Source organism: Eubalaena glacialis, chromosome X, assembly GCF_028564815.1.
Source record: "Eubalaena glacialis isolate mEubGla1 chromosome X, mEubGla1.1.hap2.+ XY, whole genome shotgun sequence".
NCBI lineage: Eukaryota > Metazoa > Chordata > Mammalia > Artiodactyla > Balaenidae > Eubalaena > Eubalaena glacialis.
In genome coordinates this window covers 94579979-94599668 of record NC_083736.1, presented here as the reverse complement: position 1 = coordinate 94599668, position 19690 = coordinate 94579979, and the positions used below count along the sequence as shown (strand labels likewise).

The window sequence follows — 19690 nt, the reverse complement described above, 5'->3', positions numbered from 1 at the left end:
CTGAGGTATTTATGGTAAGGGAAGATCATCAAACCATCTTTTGGTGTTCCTACATCATCCAGTCACATAATTATAGACAGTCTGTTAGTTTTCTGCCACATTAACTCTCTGCTTAGCATGGCCTATGATTTTACATGTTCACCCTCTGAAGGCTAGCTCATCTCCAAGAACCCTAGGATACCTCCCTGGGTCTCTGTGTACTGTTAATACTCCCTACTGTCTCTTTAGAGCAAACAAACTTCCTGACAGCAGGGACATGCTCTGTTCCACCAAACTAGGCAGAGTTCCGTCTGTATCTCAGTCTAATTCTTCTAATTATTACGCTTTCTCATGTGGTAGCCTGAAGAGCGAAGGTGTTTTGCTTTCAAGCGAGAAGCCTGGGGGTGGAGGAGTGTGCAGTGGCATTTCCAGTGTGGGGGACTAGCCAGCGTATCGCAGTTGCCATAGAAACCTGACGTCAATATGGCGACCGTGACGACTTTTCTACAGAGACAGACGTGGTCTGACGAGAAGAGCAGGTCCCGCCTTCAGGTGTTTGAGACTCAGCTGAGGGTGTGGGTCCCGGCGGTGAGGGCTGAACAGCCCTGGGGTGTGGGGAGACAAAGGGATCCAAGTCGTGTCTTTCCTGCTTTGGGAATCGGTGTCCCGGCTGTCTGGTGAGGCAGAGAGATGTGCCCTTGGGGTCCCTCCCGGCCCCAGTGAGTGTGGTGTCTTGCTCCAGGGGTGTCCTGGAGCTATTTGCCTTTTAAAAACAGGGGCGAGGGAGGATAAGGCAAGGTCTTGGGTAGTGAGAGAGAGGGAGAGAGCACGTGCGTGTGTGTATGGGTGTGTGTGCGCGTGTGTCTGTCCTATTCAGTTCCTAGCACATATTAGGAACCAAATTGGGTTATTGTTTCGTTTTGGCAGCTTTCCTTGGCCAGCTTGGTTACCATGGTGGCTCAGTGACTGCTGTGGGATTTAGTGCAGACAGATCATCCATTTTTGATTCTTGGCTGAGTCATCTGTTACTATGATAGTTGTCAAGTGCTGCTTTTCTGATTCCTTCATTCCTTCCAGTTTTATTAGTTGGCACTTGAGTGCACGGTAGAGCTTTTCCCTCCCCCTTATTTATGTATTTATTCATGTATTTATATCTGTATAACTCACAGATTCCTACTTTGCTCAAAGGGTTACCTTTTTTACATTTGTTACTATCATTATATATTTTGATGCTCAAATTGTCACAGAATTGGCCAGTGTTAGCCCCTTCAGGTTGGCTTCTATATCCGTTGACACCTCCCTAGAATTTTTTGATCATGTACTTTGCTCTCAGAGCCTGACGATCTCCCTGTCTGTAGAAAGGAAATAATGATGCCCACTTCAGAGAATTGCTTTGAGGATTTGAAGAGGAAAAGTCCAAAAATTACAACCAACAGTGTATGGCATCTAGTAGGCCCTCACCAAATTGTATTTCTCCATTCCAACATTACCTCCTTCATTCTGTCAAGTTGATGCCTCTGACATTACCATAATAGCATGACCTCCAGAGAGAATAGTTGGACATGTAACACAAGCAGGAATAAGCGCACATGTCCATGATGTGAGAGCCTCAGTGTCACTGCTGTGTGTGGAGGGGGCTGTGTGATGGAGCTGGGGAAGAGGAAAAGTATCATTGCACAACTTGCAGTGAACTGAGTGGGGACAGACAAGCACATCCTCAACCCCTTCCCCTGCATTTCACGTGTTTTCCCATCCTTTCACATTCCTCTCTATTCCATGTGCTGTCTTATCCTCTTACTCTTCCTTACAGTGGAACATCAGAGAAGGTATGGACTCTGAGCCACAGAAACAGGATCCAGTAGAGAAGAACCAAGTGTGATGTTGAATCTGCTAGAGAGGTTCCTGGAGCAAGAGTGAAGAGATCAGGCCCCATCCCTGGGACATTTTAGGTAAGTCACCACCCTTCCCTCCATTGTCTTGTATACAACAGGATAACAGCACCCAATGCTTCCGACCGCCCAGGAGTATTGTGGAGTTTAGGTATGAGCCCATGTGGGAAAGCAATCTGTGATTGTAGGTGGGAGGGAAGGACCAGTGCACTTTCAAGTAATAATATTAACAGACACACCCCAGATATCATAGAACTCTGGTGCATGGTTCCAGATGCATGGTAGGCATCAGATTAATGCTACACAAATGTCAGCTGTTTAGCTCAGGATTTTTCCAAGTGTGGTCCGTGGACCACCTCATCAAAATTGTCAGGTGGTGCTGGTTAAAATTGCAGATACCTGGGCTCACCCTAGGTTGCTGAGCCCAAACCAGGGAGGTGGGGTGGTAGGTATCTACTTTTGAATAATTTCTTCAGTTCATTATGGTACTCACCCAAGTTTGAAAAATACTGCTATAGATTTGCAACAATATCTTCTTAAAATTTTGAATCCTTTGATGTCTAATTTTGTTGTCATTTGTTCCTGACACTCAGCTTTAAATCTGTGCCTGCTCCTTTGTGTCAAATAGGTTAACAATTCCTTGATTTACATAATTTTTATTCAATGATGTGTATGAGAGGCACTGGGGACACAGCACAGAGAACAAGACAGGCAGGATTCCTGGAACTTTCATTCTAGTTTGGGAAAACTAGAGGTAAGGAGGTAAATCAATAAACGGGGCAATTTCATATGGGGATTTGCACTTTGAAGAAAATAAACACATAAATAGAATAGAAAATGACTGGGACAGGGATTATTATACAATAGATTATTATCCAATAGTTGTCAGTGAATCTCTTTATCAGGAAGTGACATTTGAGTTGAATCCTGAATGACAAGAGGAAACCAAGGCAGGCCTTTGGGTCATTCACCCTGTGATGTGAGTCACACCAGTTGTTCCAGGAGCAAAGGACAAGCTCAAGTGGCAGTTGCTTGGCAGACAAAGTGCAGATGGTAGGAGATTAGGTCAAGGGCAGACAGGAGCCACATGGTGTGGGCTGTGTAAGGAGTTTGGAGTTTATTCTGAGGATGGAGGGTTAGAGGGTGGGAGTGACATGCTCTGATTCACGTGCTCACAAGGTGACTCTGGCCGCTGTGTGGGGAATGGACTGGACAGGGACAGGATAGCTATGGGGATAACCATTAGGAGAATTTGCAGGGTCCAGGGGAGAGACGAGGGTGGATCGGCCCTGAGCTGCAGTGGTGTGCAGAGGATGGGTGGCCTGGACAGGGCGTGTTGGAGATAGGGCAGGAGGGACCTGCAGTGTGTGTGCACGGGAGGTATGTGAGGATAAGGCAGGATCCTGCATGGGGCCTCAGTTTTATGTTTGGCCACGTGCAGAAATGGTGGTGTGTTTCCTGAGATTAGTTGTTCCAAGTGCTTTTGAGACGTTCTCCAAAGAACTAGGTCATTCAACAGTGGTTATAGTGAAATTTAGTGATTTAAATATGCATCAATTGATGACTAGGATTCAGTTGTTAGATCATTAAGCTTTATTAAAGACACATGCAAACTCAGACTATCAAAATGATAAAAATCTCAACTTGTATTTCTAAAAATCATATAGCATTTATTGAGTTGTTATTGTATGTCTAGTACTGTTCTAAGAGTTTTCATGTATTAATTCTCAGAACAACAACCCCTGAGGTACAGATGATTGTTTTTGCCATTTTACAGAAAAGGAAACAGAGGCACTGAGATACTTTCACTCTCCCAAGATCACAGAGAGTACAGTATTCCAATGTCTCTGCAGTTGATTTTTTAAAATAATGTGATTCTTGAACATTTATCCTTGTAAAAACCAAAACACAAGGCAATATTTTAAAAAGTTTTTTCTTCTATGATCAGTACAGTAAGTCCCCTACATACGAATGAGTTCCATTCCTAGAGCATATTCATAAGTCCAATTTGTTTGTTAAGTCCAACAGAGTTAGCCTAGGTACCCAGCTAACACAATTGGCTATATAGTACTGTACTGTAATAGGTTTATAATACTTTTCACACAAATAATACATAAAAAACAAACACAAAAAATTTAAAAAAATTTTAATCTTACAGTACCTTGAAAAGTACAGTAGTACAGTACAACAGCTGGCATACAGGGGCTGGCATAGAGTGAACAGGCAAGAAGAGTTACTGACTGGAGGAGGGAGAGGAGGTGGGAAATGGTAGAGCTGAAGGATCGTCCTCAATAGGAGACGGAGGGCAAGCTGCAATTTCACTCATGCCTGACGTTGATTGCACAGGTTCTGGTTCCTTGCTGGATTTAATTCTATCTACCCTCTTGAAAAAATAATCCAGTGATAGCTGGATAGTAGCTCTTTTTTCTCGTCATAGATGACATTATAGTACAGGATTGCATTCTGAATGGCTGCTGCAACCTTCGTGTACTATTCTACATTTGGGTCCTGTTCCTCAAAAACTAGCAGTGCCTCCTCAAATAAAGAAAATCCTCTTGCCATTTCTTGCATCGTGAATCTCTTTAGTTCTTCAGTTACTTCTTCTTCCTCTTGTCTCTCGTTGTCCTTTCTCTGGGCCTCCAATTCCATCAGGTCATCATTAGTAAGCTCCTCATTTTGCACAGCAACAGTACTGTACAGTAAAGTACACAAAAGCACAACCACTTGTAGAGGATGCACACACGTGACAATGTACGCCAGACACGTGAACTAACTTACGTGACTGGACATGCGAACGCACATTTGCATTTTTGAAAGTTCGCAACTTGAAGGTTTGTATGTAGGGGACTTAACTGTACCGTATAATCCTGGTTTTGCAGATGAGACAATTGAGTGACTGTAGGGTGAAATAAAATTATTCAAACTCACACAGTTTGTAAGTGGCAGAACTAGTGGCAGGACTGTGTTTCTAGAACCCACACTCTGAACCAGTGCACTTAGGAAGAAGAAAAAAGACCTTTTTTGAACTATCTCCGCCCACAGTGGTTAAGGTTAGGCGGGGTCGTATCTCTTTGTGTGGAAATTATGCTTCAGGAGTCATTTTGTCATATACTAGAGTTTTAAGAAAAACAGAAAGGGAATAATTATGAAAACAAATGCATTGTGTGGATATTTCACAATATCTTTGTTATGGAGATTTGGATATTTTCCACTTTTTTGTCTTATTGAATAATGAGGCTATAAACTTTCTTGAATGGGCTTTTTTTTTTCCATTTCTTGGGTATGTACCTAAGAGTAGCATTTCTGAGTCAAAGGGTATGTGTATGTTCAGTCAGTACTTCCAATGAGTTTTTTAAAGTAGTTGTTCCAATCTATATTCCCCCACAGCAGGATATAAGAGTTCCATTTGCTCCACATCCTTGCCAACACTTGGTATTTTCCACCTTTTTCATTCTTGTTCTTCTACTGCGTGTGCGGTAGTAGCTCATGTGATAGTAGCTCATGTGATTTTAATTTTAATTTCTCTGAAATCTCTTTTTATCTAAAGAATGTCTACCCTCTTTTTTTTTTAACCTTCCAGTTTATTTGCTTAAGAAACTATAACTTTTGTCCTGTGGAGTTTTCTTTCTGGATTTTGATGATTGTATCCCTATTGTGTTTTTATGTATTTATTATGTTCTACTGGCCCCCTCCTATTTCCTTTAAATTGGTAAGTAGATTTAGAGGCTTGATCAGATTCAGGTTTTTGGCAAGAGTACCTCAGATGTGGTGGTGCATTTCCTGTTGTGTTATACCTGGGGGCTCATCTTGTGTGGTTGTCTCTCCTTCTGTGTTGTTGAGATTGATCACTGGGTCTTAGGTGTTGTCAGCCTGATCCATCCATTTTCAAATTTTGCATCTGCTTTTCATCACACATTTTTTGCAGCCTCTGAAGTTCATTGCCTAGATCTGCTTTTAAAGGTTGCAGAAAGGTGATGTTTTAATTCTATACTTACTTCTGCATTTATTAGCTGGAATTCTTCTATAAAGTAACTATGAGGTTACACTGAGGTGTGGTACATACAGGAGGGTAGGAGGAACGTATGTGTAATTCTTTTGCATTATTTCCACTTTTCAGAATAAAGAGTTCTTTCCCTGGGATCCACCAAAGGTGAGCAGTGAGTTAGTTTGTTTGTTTGTTTTAAGTGCCATAGTGAGCTCACAGATGCTTACATATTTGATGTGGTTTAACCCATTGTAGTCATTAACCTTTTTGATGTTCAAATTGTTCTCTTTGTCTGGGGGGGTGCCCTTCAGGTTGGCTTGAGTCTTTTTGATATGCTTTCTGGTATGAGAGTTTGGTCTAGACTCACCTGGTACAGTCCCTGCCCAGACCTAAAAGGAAGCCTGATTCCTTTTAGTGGGACATGTTTTCAGACGACTCAATCTGGGGACTAGAATTGAGCATTGCTACTGGGTTGGTCATTGTTTCTTGAACTTTTCAGCTCATGAAGCAAGAGAATACACATCATTGCCTTGCCTCATGGGCTGCTCCTCCATCTGCTTGTAGGTAATTTTGTCCGTTTTTGTTTTAACTTTCCATATTTTAAATATGCAAGCAAATGAAATATGTGTATTAGTTTCCTTCCCCATCCAGATTTAAAAGGTGGCACATTCTTCACCAGCACTGTCCAATAGAAATTTCTGCAGAAGTGAAAATGTCCTTTATCTGCACTAACACTATAGCCACTAGCAACAAGTGGCGGCTGAGCACCTAAAATGTGGCCAGTACAATCACTGAATTCTTAGTTTCATTTTTTTTTTAAATTAAATTTATATAGCTGTTTCTGGCTAGTGGCAACCATATTAGCAGCAGCTCTATACATTTTTTCTGCACCTTGCTTTCTTCATGTAACATTATATCCTGGTGATCACTCCTTAACAGTCTAGAGAGTGAATCCTCATTGCTTTTTATGGCTGCAGAGTACTCTCTGATGTAGATGTACTTTAGATTACTCAACCAGCCCCCTGTTGGTGGACATTTGTCTTGTTGATAATCTTCTGTTGTTATGGACTGTTCTGCGAGGAATGGCCTTGTGCTTATTATGACTTTTTGTATTTTTGCATTGTTTTGGGGGGATAAATTCTTAAAAGAGAGATTACTGGTTCCAAGACTGAATACCTATGTAATTTTACTAGATAGTATCAAATCCCCTCTATAGGGCAGTATTATTTTACATTACCACCAGCAATATATGAGAATGTCTATTTCTTCACAGACTATCTAATTGGTAAGAAAAGGTATCTCATTATAGTTATTTTTCTTTGCATTGCTTATCATGAGTTAGGTTGAGCATTTTTCTTGTGTTTAAAGACTTTTTTTTTTACTCTTGCATCTACATCTTTTTGGTGAAATACCTGCTTGTATCTATTGCCCCTTTTTTTCTCTTATGTTGTTTTTTGCATCCACTTTTTCATAAGACTTCTACATATTAGGGATATAACTGTTATCTAAATTGTAAGTATTTTTCCCAGTTTTTAATTTTTCATTTTACTTTACTTATGTTTTTCTTTAGCCATTCAATTTTTAATGAAAAAACAAATTATACATATCACTCTTTCCCCTTATTACTTCTGGAATTTACGTCATAGTTAAACAAGTTTTCTCCACTACCAGGTCATAGGAGAATTTCTCTGACAGTGTACTTTAATAGGCAGGAGATAGAGAAGGGAACTTGGATCATATTAGGGTGGTGGGTATAAGAGGAATGCTGAGGGGAGGTGTCCATCATGTGAGAAGTCTACAAAAACTGTTCCACTAAATCAGGAGAATTAGATGTTTAGACCAGTGTCCCAGTCCTGTGCTTGTATTTGAGAACTTGGTCTCTACTCTTTTCTGTCTCCTGTGGAACTTGGGCCAGGCCTGCTTACTGGTAGAGATCTTACTTGAAGCAGAAACTCCATGTCACCTCACATGAACCTCTCAGATGACTAAATGGAAGGGACCATCCCCTAGGGATAAGACAGACACAAAACCAGTTCTGAAATCTACCACCAGACCTAGACAAGGAGTAAAGAGAAAGTAAAACCCATGAGGAGAATCAACACTGAAATCACACAAGGGTCACTGCATCCTTCACTCTGTATCTGAGAGTGAGATCCTGTCAGAAGGTAGTAGCCCCTTAGTAGTATGCAAAAGAACAGACATGAGGATTATAAAATGCAAACTTTCCCCACTCAACGGCATCATTTCCTGTTTAGATGTTGGTTTTCCAGGACTCGGAGTGAAGCTTGGACTACACTTGCTTGGAATGGAGTCTGTTTTGGGTAGGCACTAACATCCATCTTGCTCCCTGTGAGCATTTCCAGTTATGCAGGTCTAGAGATCAAGAGAGGGAAGGCGTGGGATGCAAATGTGGAATTGGACTGACAGTGCCTGGTACACAGTAGAGACTATACACATTAATAAATAAAAGAGATGTAGATGCAGATGTAGATGTAGGAAACAAAACTAAGTATACGTCCTCTCAGTCTTTTAAATACATATGAATTTTACAAAGAGGGTTGGAACTACACTGTACTTTTTTTTTTTTTTTTTTAATTTTGGCTGCACTGGGTCTTCATTGTGGTGCATGGGCTCTTCGTTGTGGGCTTCTCTCTAGCAGCAGCACGCGGGTTTAGTTGCTCTGTGGCATGTGGGATCTTAGTTCCCCCGACCAGGGATCGAGCCCGTGTCCCTCGCATTGGAAGGCAGATTCTTAACCACTGGACTACCAGGAAAGTTCCTGTACTTATTTAGTTATCTACTTTTCAGAAACTATTTTGTGTCTATTTCTAAAAATTATGCCTTTTTTGGGGAAAAAATAATCCATAGAAAATGGAGAAAGATGCCACCTGGTGATATGCATCAGAATCACCAGCCCCCTAAGGGGCTTGGCAAAGGGTGAGGTAATGGAAGGGGGATTGAGGGGTGGGGGGGTGAATGAATTCCATCGTATAGGCCAAAGCTTTCTGGAACTTTCCACATACTGGTGGTGATCCCTCTATATTTGTGCCCATTCTGGGATTTTGAACCCCTAAATCTAGAAGTCCCATCCCATGTGAGCTAAATGGAAAGCTGCATGAGTTGGTATATGAGTAATTGGTATGAAGTTTGAGACATAGAAATACACACATACAGAGAAACAGTGTCAAATAAATCGTTATGATCTGCTTCTTTTACTCATAAAACAGTATGCTATGAACATGTTTCCAAAGCAATGAATATATGAGCATGATATTTATAACCAGATCATAATTATTATGTTTTTAACATTTTATACAATAAATGCTCCATATTTAAAACACTATGGAAATGCAAATTTATAAAATGAAAGTATCCTCTCTCTCCCATCAACCCACACACATTGAATTATTATCAAAGAAATCTTTTTAATGTGTTATTTTCACACAACAGTATATGAACATGTTTCTAAATCAATAAATGGATCTTTGCACAATCATTTTGTGGCTTGGCTTGAAGGTTTTCCTATTTTACAAAACTTTATCTCAATAACTTTTTCAAATTACCAGTTAATACTTTTTGTTTTTTAACAAGCTTTAAACAATATTGAAATGTATATTAAGAAACTGAAATTATTCTATCTCTCCCTCTGCCTCCATCTTCTGCTCATCATAATACAGGTATCATCTTTTAATTTATTGGTGCCTACTCTCCAGATTTTTCTCTGTATGTAATGCACTAACATATTTAATGACACGCACATACACACATTGATGTGTATTCTTTTGCAGAAATAGGATCACATTCTACATACTTTATGACTTCCTTATTTCATTTAATAAAATTCATTTTCATTTCATTTGTTTATTTGACATGGAATGTTTCCAAGTATTTATTGGGAATTTATATTGCTTTTTATGCACATTATCACTTGATGTCATTGACCTATCTTTATTGTTTGAGTATTTTGCACATCAAGGTTATAAACCTTATGTCTGAATATAAGTGGTAAATAATTTTCCCAACTTTTCACACACATTTTGATTTTTAATTTTTGTTATTCACATGGTATTTTATATTTTATAGTGATTTTCATTATTTAAAGAGTGCTTCACTCCATTGTTTGAAAAAGTATAACTGAATAGTAATGCTTTGAGGTAATCTGAATGTTAGCTCACAGGACAGAGGGGGGAAAAAACTTAGTCTTTTTGTCATTTTGGGTTTTGAGTCCTGGAGCAGTAATTTATAAGGTTGTTTCCCTAGGTCAAGTTGCTTAACGTTTTACTTCTGTTCCCTTATCTGAGTAATAGGGATAATTATTCATCTTAAATAGAGTTAGCATTAAATGAGATAAAATGTAAAACCCCTTTCATAAAGTAGCTGTGTACATGTTAATATCCTACCATTCAGGTTCTCTTTCCAAAGGGTGACAGCTTGTGCTGCTTTCTGGGTCCAGTTCAGCACCTCAAGAATCAGCTAGTCATTGTGGCCCCCACACCCAGTCCTCTTGGCCCACAGAGTAGGATTTCATTCCCTACCATCATCTTCATGTCCAATGGGGAGCATGACACAGCCCAGATTCCACATCAGGTGAGTTTTCCACTATCAGTCTTCAAGCTCTGGAATTCTATCATCTAAACAGGAGGCTGCTGGTTGATCTGTGTAGCGGGCTAAGTGTAGACATTTGACCTTGGAAAATTTACATACCTCTGAATCTGAGGTTGGCCATCTGTAAAATGGGACTAAGGGTGCATATTTCCAGACTTGTAAGAAGAAGAGGAAATAAAAACCTCAAAGAATGTCTGGCATGTAGCAGGATTTTGAGATATATTACTCCTGGCCCATCCTTCCTCCTCTGTCCCATAAGATAGAAGATTTGAACCAGCATCTGGAATTGTACCAGTGAGAAGTGAACTTTGGTCCCATCTCATCATTTCTTTTTTTTCCACGTGCTTTCCTGTCTCCTTATTTTCCTTCTAGTTTGATATGAGTGAAGCAGTTTCTTATTGAGCCCCAGGAAGAAGAAATAGTGCAGAAGAGAAGGAATAATAATGGGTCAGCTAGACAGAAGATGAGAATCATCAAACATGTGTCCCAGTAGCCAGACCTATCAACAGAGCACAGGACCTTGGGTGAGTCCCTTCCCTCGTGCTAGCCTCGGGCCTAATATAGAAAGGCACTAAATATAGAAACAGTGGTTAGGGGCATGGGCTTTGGAGTTAGAAGGACTGGGATTTGATATTGGGACTCATTACTTGCTGGTTGCATGATCTTAAGAAAGCAGTTTATCTATTATGTGCTCTATGATCATTGGTGTCTTTTATTATTGCTTATTATTGTTATTATTATTATTATTATTATTCCTACCACCCATCCAAAGGGTGAATGATAGGAGTGAAGATTATACTGCCTGGCATTACAGTGTTCCACCGAACTATGATTTTATAACTGTTGGATAGAGTGATTGACACACAGATAAAAGGAGGTCTATAGACAGCTCACGAGCAGACCCAGACATGTAGCATTATTTAATATGTTACAGGTATGGCATTTCCAATCATATATATTGTTCAAGAGTTGGGGCTGGGTTAACTGGTAAAGGCTTCATTACAAATCATAGTTACATCTCATCTTATACCTTGTCATTTAATCAGAAAACTTTCTCTACATGCTAGTACTCAAGGCAAGAATTAAGATAAAAGCAAAACCAAAATAACAACAATAAAAAAGGATACTGAATTGTATCTAGAGTAAGATAATAGTTATAGGAAATGTGTATGTAATACATTTATATTATGTTTACATATTTACATGCAGAGGAAAATAATGGAACGAAATAGCATAGTGTGAATTTCAATGATGATGGGATTGCTGGGTATTGATATTTTTTAACACTGCATTTGACTCAAAATATTAAATATTTGCTAAATGGAGTATGTATTACATTTATGATAAAAAAAAAACTGAATCCCCTAAAAGTGCTACTACTTATGAAGGATTTCAGATGAAGAGCATAGAACTATAAAATCAATCCAGATTAAGAAAAAACTTCACTCCTCCCTGATTGTATCCCCTTCCTCTCCCCTAGAGATAATTAGTATCCAGAAAGGGATGATTATTATTCCTATGCATCGCTATATCCTTTTATTCCATATGAGAACCTTACTAAACAAATTATAATATTTTTCTGCATGTTGGCACTATACACACACACACACACACACACAGAGTAAGTGTTCTTATCCTCTAGCTTGCTAAGTTATTTAATATATAACGTGTGCACACACACACTCACATATACACACATATGTATATGTGTATATATATATTTATATGTGTGTATGTTTATGTGTCTATCTCCTGGTCCTTACACTCAAAGGAGTGATGTGAGGAGTTCAAGGGTAAAATTTCATCAAGATCCCAGCACAGTATTTGGCACATCGTCCACAACACCAATGTTTGCTTCCTTCCTATCCTAACTTCCAATCTTTAACAGGGTTGTTGTTTATTAACCTCAATAGCATTACTATATTTGAGTGAGCATTTGGGGATGTAAGAAAAGGAAGGGAACCACACACCTAACTATATTACATAGGAATTTCAGTGCCATCTCTGTGATATGCAGTGTAATGGAGTTGGGCTGGGGAAAAATCCTCATTCTTTCCAGTGAATAATAGTGCTTTTCCCGTCCTCTGTTGGTGACCTGAGGGTTCGGGACCTACTTGGAGTTCTAGGAAGAGGTGACTGGGGGTTGGCAGGGAGGGACACTGGAACAAGAATCAGGATCTCTTTCTGGGTCCCAGAGCCTGAGCCACCCAGGGTGAGTTCCTTCCCCTGCTGTGTGTTATGAAGCATGTGTCACTATTCATACCTCTACTGACTCAGGGGCTACAGAGGTCATGTTTATGATTTCACACATTCTTGTTCCTTGTGGTGTTATGGTCACCTCTGTAGAACCCTCTTAATTTATAAAGAGGAGGAAGTTGTCAGAGACTCCTCAAAGAGGAGCTGGGCCTGGGACAGTGGGCCAGACTTATGGGGGCTGTATGGGAGAAAGTGGGGGGGAAGTCCACCCTGACTGGAGTGAAGAGTGGGGGCTCCCGGGTGAGCAGACAGAGCTCAGAGGTAACTGATGGGACACTCCAGGGGTCTGAGGCTGTCCGGGTGTAGGACTGATTGGGGAAGGAACACATTCGCTTCCATGGGACACTACATAGCCCCTTTATACACTGAAATGGGACAACGATGGTAAGGAGGAAAGTGCCCTGCTGGTGTGTTGCTGGTCCATGGGGGCAGAGGAGAACCGGGAGCACAGACAGTAGAGAAGCTGAGTTGATGCTCAGTTCCCTAAACCTCCATTAAAGTAGGAAGCAGACATCAAGGGGAAGGATTCACGACTAATGGATCCCCCACACCATCTGGAAACCATACCCCCTCTAGTTTCTCTCTGACCCCAGGTCCCATGGACTCCATCTGCCAGCGAGGTTCTACCTGCCTCCTGGAGTCACATTCTTAACCAGAACACTCTGTCCACCTGTTAGCTCTCCCCACACTCTCCTTTGTTTCGTCTCTGCGTCATCCCTGAGGTCACTCAGGCTTTTCTCCTCCTTTGTTGCTTTTCTCCTTTCATCCGTTCAGTGAGGTGTATCACAACACAGCACTGCTCTGACAAGTTTAGGCTTTTTTTTTAAAAAAACACATATTTTTCTTGTGCACTTATCATTTCTGCAGAGTTAAGATCTGACCCTTGCCCCAAACAGATCTTTTTTGACAAAACCCCTCCTCCCTTCTGCTTGGGTAACTCTGTGCTGTTGTAGACGCATGGGCTCAGTATACTTAACTTAAATGTGTTATCATCCATACTTCCTGACCTTTTTCAACCCTGTTCAGTAGAGTCTCTGCACAGTATTTCTCCTGTGATATAATAGTTTGTTTCTGGATTTCAGCCATGTCATCTGCACACGTTCTTTCATAGACAGTTGGCCCTATCACTGGATCTTTTTTGGAGGGCTTCAGTAGTTTACCATGTGGGCCCACAATGCCTCTTTCCTTGCCTCTAAATTCATCTCTCTGCCAACTTACTGAAGGTAGGGATTAATGAAGATGCAGGGTAAAATTCTTGGGCTTCCCTGAGTCCCTTGGCGTTGGAATAGAAGCATTTAATAACCAGGGAGTGGATATTACAGAATGCAGTTGGTGGTGTTAGAACAGATTTGAAACATCTGAAAAGCACTGCATTCCGATAGAGATATTTTCTAAGGGCAGAGGAAAGAGCATGATACCAAAGTAAGTGAGTGTTCATGAGATGATGTAGAGATTTTAATTATCATTTAGAATCTGGGGAATATTTGTGCCCTTATCCTAGGATATCTTTCATTCATTCACTGATTCATATCTACATGGGTAATAGGTAGCTCAAACAGTGGTGGGTATCTGCATGCCCAACTCTTTCCATTGTGTGATCAACAAAGTTCCATTATTATCCACCTTTTGTAGTAGAATAGTCTTCAGTATTTTCTCTACATTCATTGAGAACCACATAACATAGTGTAATACTTTTTGATTCAACCATTCAACAGAATTTTAGAAATTTCAAGAGGAAAAGGAAAAGCTACTATGTTTATATTTTTGCTCTTTCCAATTTTCTTTCTTCCTTACTGACATTCTAAGAGCACCTCTATTATCAATTCCTTTCTGTCTTAAGAACTTCCTTTAGCCATTCGTTTACTTTACATTCTGCTGGTGATAAATTCTCTTCATTTTCCTTCATCTGACAATGTCTTTGCATACCCCACCTTTCCTGAAGGATAACATAACCACCGGATATAGAATTTTAGGTTAACTGTTTTCTTTCAGCACTTGAAAAATGTTGTGCCACTTCCTTCTATACTCCATGGTTTCTGATGAGAAAATTGCTGTTATTTGAATTGTTTTTTTCCTTTAGATAACGCATCATTTCTCTCTCCCTGCTTTCAAATTTTTTCCGATTTTTTTGGGGGGTTTGTCTTTAATATTTTCCTAAGTTTGATCATGATGTGTGTTTCATGGATTTCTTTGGAACAATTCTTTTTGGGGTTCGCTCAGCTTCTTGAACCTCTAGGTTTATGTCTTTTGCTCAACTTGAAATTTGTTAGCCATAATTTCTTCAAACACTTTTTCTCCCATGCACTTTTTCTCCTCTCCTTCCAAGAAAAAATGACATGAATATCACATCTTTTGTTTATGGTCCCATAGGTAGGTCCCCGAGGCATTGTTCTATATTTTTTTAGTCTATTTTTCTCGGTCGTTAAAGTTGGGTTGTTGCTGTTGTTCTGCCTTCACGTTAACTTTCCTCTTTCCTCTCCATTCTGCAGTTACATCCATCCATTGAATTTCTATTTCAGTATGTTTCAGTTCTAAAATTTCCATGCTTTGTGACCACCTAGAGGGGTGGGATAGGGAGGGTGGGAGGGAGGGAGACGCAAGAGGGAAGAGATATGGGGATATATGTATATGTATAACTGATTCACTTTGTTAGAAAGCAGAAACTAACACACCATTGTAAAGCAATTATACTCCAATAAAGATGTTAAAAAATAAATTAATTAATTTAATTAAATAAAATTTCCATTTGGTTCTTCTGTGTATCTTCCATTTCTTTGCTGAGTCTTTCTACTTTTTTCATTTGTTTCAAGCATGTTTGTATTTTCTCATTGCAATATTTTTTGAAACATTTTTATGATGACTACTTTAAAATTTACGTTAGAAAATTCCAGTATTATTATCTTGGTGGCGTTGTTTGTCGTGGTGGTGGTGTTTGTCGATTATATTTTTTCACTCAATTAAGATTTTTTGGATAGAAGAGTTTTTATTATATCCAGGACATTTTGGGTATTATGTTATGAGACTGTGTCTTATTTAAGTCATCTGTTTTAGCAAGGCTTCAGTGACACCATGCCAGTGGGGGAAAGGGATCACAGTCTCATAGCAGCCAGGTGAGGATGAAAGTCCAGGTTCACCACTCAGTCTTCTCTGACTCAGGAGTTGGAGGGTAGAGAGGGAGAGGAAGGGGTGCCTGCCTCATTAGTGCTTGGTAGAGGTGGAATTTCAGGCTCCCCACCAGGCCTCCACCTACACTACCCTGGCTGGGAGAGGGAGCACACCTCCTTACTGTTCTGTATGTGGCCTCCATTGACACCATCCCAGGGGGAGGGGGCGTTCATTACTGCCAGGTGGGGATAAAAGTCCAGGTTCCCCACTCAGGCTCTACTAACATGGGGAATGGGGCAGGCATGGGGGTGGAAGGGAAGTGGAGCCCTGTTACTACTGCTTGGTGGAAGAAGGATTTCACTCCCCACCAGGTCTCCACTGACACCACCCAGGTAGGAGTGGGAAGGCACTTCTTGCCTGCCTTCCTTGTGGCCTGCCCTGACACTGTGGAGGGGAGGAGGGCTCCTCATCGGATGGTCGTGAAAGTTCCACTGTTTCACTTGGCTTCGGGTGGCAACAGCCCAGAGAGGGGAAGGGTGCCTTCCCTTCCATGAGAGAGGAGGGGAAGGGGAGCCTAATTTTCACTGGATGTGGGTGGAAGTCAGACTCCTTGCATGGTTTCCACTGACACCATGGGTGGGGTGTGTGCTCATTTCCACCAGGTGGGGATGAAAGCCCTTCTTTCCCATGGGGTCTTCTCTGATACCACCCCAAAGAGTGGGGAGGGGTATTTGTTTATAATCAAGTGAGCATGGAGTCCACATTTCCCACTCAGTCTTTGCTGCCATGGTGAGGGTGCAGCTGTGTTTCACTCTGTGATTTTAGGGCAGTTGTTGTCTAAAAGCTTTGTTTCTTGCTAGGTTCCTCCTTTTTCTGGTTCTGTGTCTAAATACAGCAGGCTTTTCTTAGAGCTCTTTTTGTCTTTTCCTTTTGGTGTTTTAGGGTCTCCTGCTTCTCCAGCACCCCATCTGGCATGTATGAGGTAAAAATAAAGCCAAGGGAATTCACTGCCTTATTACTTGGATCTCAAAGTCCCCAGCCAGTCTGCCTTTTTTCTTTTCACTTTTCAGAGGCATCGTATATTTGTTTTACCTGTAATATCCAGGATTTTTAGCATACCTAGCCAAAGTAATAGGGAGAAGTATGTCTATTAAATCTTGTCCCCCAAACAAAAGTCCTTTCCTTTTATTTTTTAATATAACTAAAAGTGTATATACAGTTGACCCTTGAACAATACAGATTTGTCCACTTATACATGGATTTTTTTTTCAGTAGTAAATACTGCAATACTATTTGATCCAAAGTTGGTTGAACCACAGATACGGAACCACAGATACAGAGGACCCATGGATATGGAGGAACTGAGTACATGGAGGGCCAACTATGAGTTATGTGCAGGTTTTCGACTGTGTGGAGGGTCAGTGCCCCTAGTCCCTGTGTTGTTCAAGGGTCAACTGTATTTGAATTCCCCCAATTCTTAGATTAAAAAAATACCATGCTATATACCTTTGTGTACATGGACTTTTTCTTTTAGCAGTATATCCTGGATGTCCCACCGTAGCTTTATGTGGAGCTATTCATAATTCTTCTTTGAGCTTACTTAGTGTATACTGTGGGTTGTGTGATAGTTCATCCAGCACAGAATTGATGGATATTTAAGTTGCTTCCATTTTTTCTTATACAAATAGTGCCTCAGTGAATATCTGTATTTATATCTGTCATCTTTTTGTGTCATTACCCATATATCTTTAGTATATAGATATAATGTTTCTGGAAATGGGATTTCTTAGTCAAAGCATAAGAACATATATAATTTTGCTAGGTATAATCAAATTCCCTTTTATAGTGGTTGCATTACTTTCCTATAGCTACCGTAATAAATAACTACAAACCTGGTATCTATAAAAAACAGAAATTAATTCACTCACTGGTTTAGAGGTCAGAAGTCCAAAATTAGTTTCACTGGGCCAAACTCAATGTGTCAGCAGCATGACGTTCCTTCTGGAGGCTCTAGAGGAGAATCTGTTCCTTGCCTCTTCAAGCTTCTCTTGGCTGCTGACATTCCTTGGCTTGTGCCTGCGTCACTTCAACCTTTGCATCCTTGGTCACATTGCCTTCTCCTTTTGTGTCTGTGTCAATTCTCCCTCTGCCTCTCTGTTGTAAGGACACTTACGATTGCCTCTAGGGCCTGGATAATCAGGATAATCTCTCCATTTCAAAATCCTTAACTTCATCACATTTGCAAAGACGCTTTTTCCAAATATAGTAAGATTTATAGGTTCCAGAGATTAGGATCTGATATCTTTTTTTTTAGTTTATTTATTTTGTTTATTTATTTTTGGCTATGTTAGGTCTTTGCTGCTGCGTGCGGGCTTTCTCTAGTTGTGGCGAGCGAGGGCTACTCTTCGTTGCGGTGCGCGGGCTTCTCATTGCAGTGGCTTCTCTTGTTGTGGAGCACGGGCTCTAGGCACATGGGCTTCAGTAGTTGTGGCTCACGGGCTCAGTAGTTGTGGCTCGTGGGCTCTAGAGCGCAGGCTCAGTAGTTGTGGCACATGGGCTTAGTTGCTCCATGGCATGTGGGATCTTCCCGGACCAGGGCTCGAACCCGTGTCCCCTGTGTTGTCAGGTGGATTTTTAACTACTGCACCACCAGGGAAGCCCTAGGATCTGATATCTTTGGAAACAAATATTAAACCTACTACGGTAATCATAACCTTTTGCATCGCCGTGAGCAGTATGTGAAAGGACATGTTTTTTTTTACATCCTCATCAAATGAGTGTGTTGATAATCTTTTGGATTTGCCAATCTAATAGTTTAGAAATGGTATCTTACTGTAGTTTTAATTGCATCTCCCTTACTAAAAGCAAGTTTGAGCATCTTTTACATATGTTTAAAGACAATTTGCATTTTTTCCATTAATTGTTTATTTCTTCCATGTCTCTGATAGGGTTGTTGTTTATTAATGACTGTTTCTTAATGACTCTGATAAGCTTCTATATAGAAGGAATATCAACAGTTTGTTAGATATTAGTTACACATATTTTTCTTGTGTCTTTTTAATTGTCTAGCATGTTTTATGCCATGCCAAATTGTTATTGTTATTTTTATGTAGTCAAATTTACTAATCTTTTTTCCTTAATGTGCTTGAATTTTGAGTTGTAGTTAGGAAAGTTCTCCTTCCCATAAAAGAGACTTTAACATGAATATCTCATAGAGATCAATTGAATTTGAAGCAAAAGGAAATGAAATATATGCATATTTATATGATGGATAAGCTTTGCTGACATTCTTATAGGATGAGATACCTGAGGATGTTGAGGAAGAGGAAGTAATCATCCTTTCAATACTTATTTTTAAACAATAAGGGGAGTTTTCTCATTTAACAAGAAATCTGGCAGAAAGCCAATTCCATGATTGGTTTAATTTAGCTGTTCCAACAGTGTCATCAAGGACTCAGGTTCTTTCCATCGTCAGTGCGTGTTGGTTTGTCTGGCTCTCGTGATCTCAAGATGGCTGCCATAGTTCCAGGCTTCACACCCAATTAACAACATTCAGAGACAGAAAAAGAGTGTCAGCATGTTTCTCTTTCCCACCCCCCTCTTTTGTTATTTGTGGCAAAATATACATAACAAATTTATCATTTTAACCATATTTAAATGTACTGTTCAGGGGCTTCCCTGGTGGTGCAGTGGTTGAGAATCTGCCTGCCAATGCAGGGGACACGGGTTCGAGCCCTGGTCTGGGAAGATCCCACATGCCGCGGAGCAACTAGGCCCGTGAGCCACAGTTACTGAGCCTGCGCGTCTGGAGCCTGTGCTCCGCAACGAGAGGCCGCGATGATGAGAGGCCCGCCCACCGCGATGAAGAGTG

General features: G+C 40.5%; 1 protein-coding gene across 3 annotated transcripts in view; it reads left to right on the top strand.

The window, feature by feature from the left end:
• Positions 1-545: 545 nt before the first annotated feature.
• ZMAT1 (zinc finger matrin-type 1) overlaps positions 546-19690 on the top strand; it is a 148500-nt gene continuing 129355 nt past the window's right edge. The window contains exons 1-4 of one of the 3 annotated variants that reach the window (XR_009698940.1): positions 546-656; positions 1790-1928; positions 10276-10440; positions 10831-10982. The gene's annotated coding sequence lies outside the window, so the exon portion shown is untranslated. The remainder of the gene's footprint in view (positions 657-1789; positions 1929-10275; positions 10441-10830; positions 10983-19690) is intronic. The other 2 variants (XR_009698941.1, XM_061178886.1) reach the window with 2 other exon arrangements.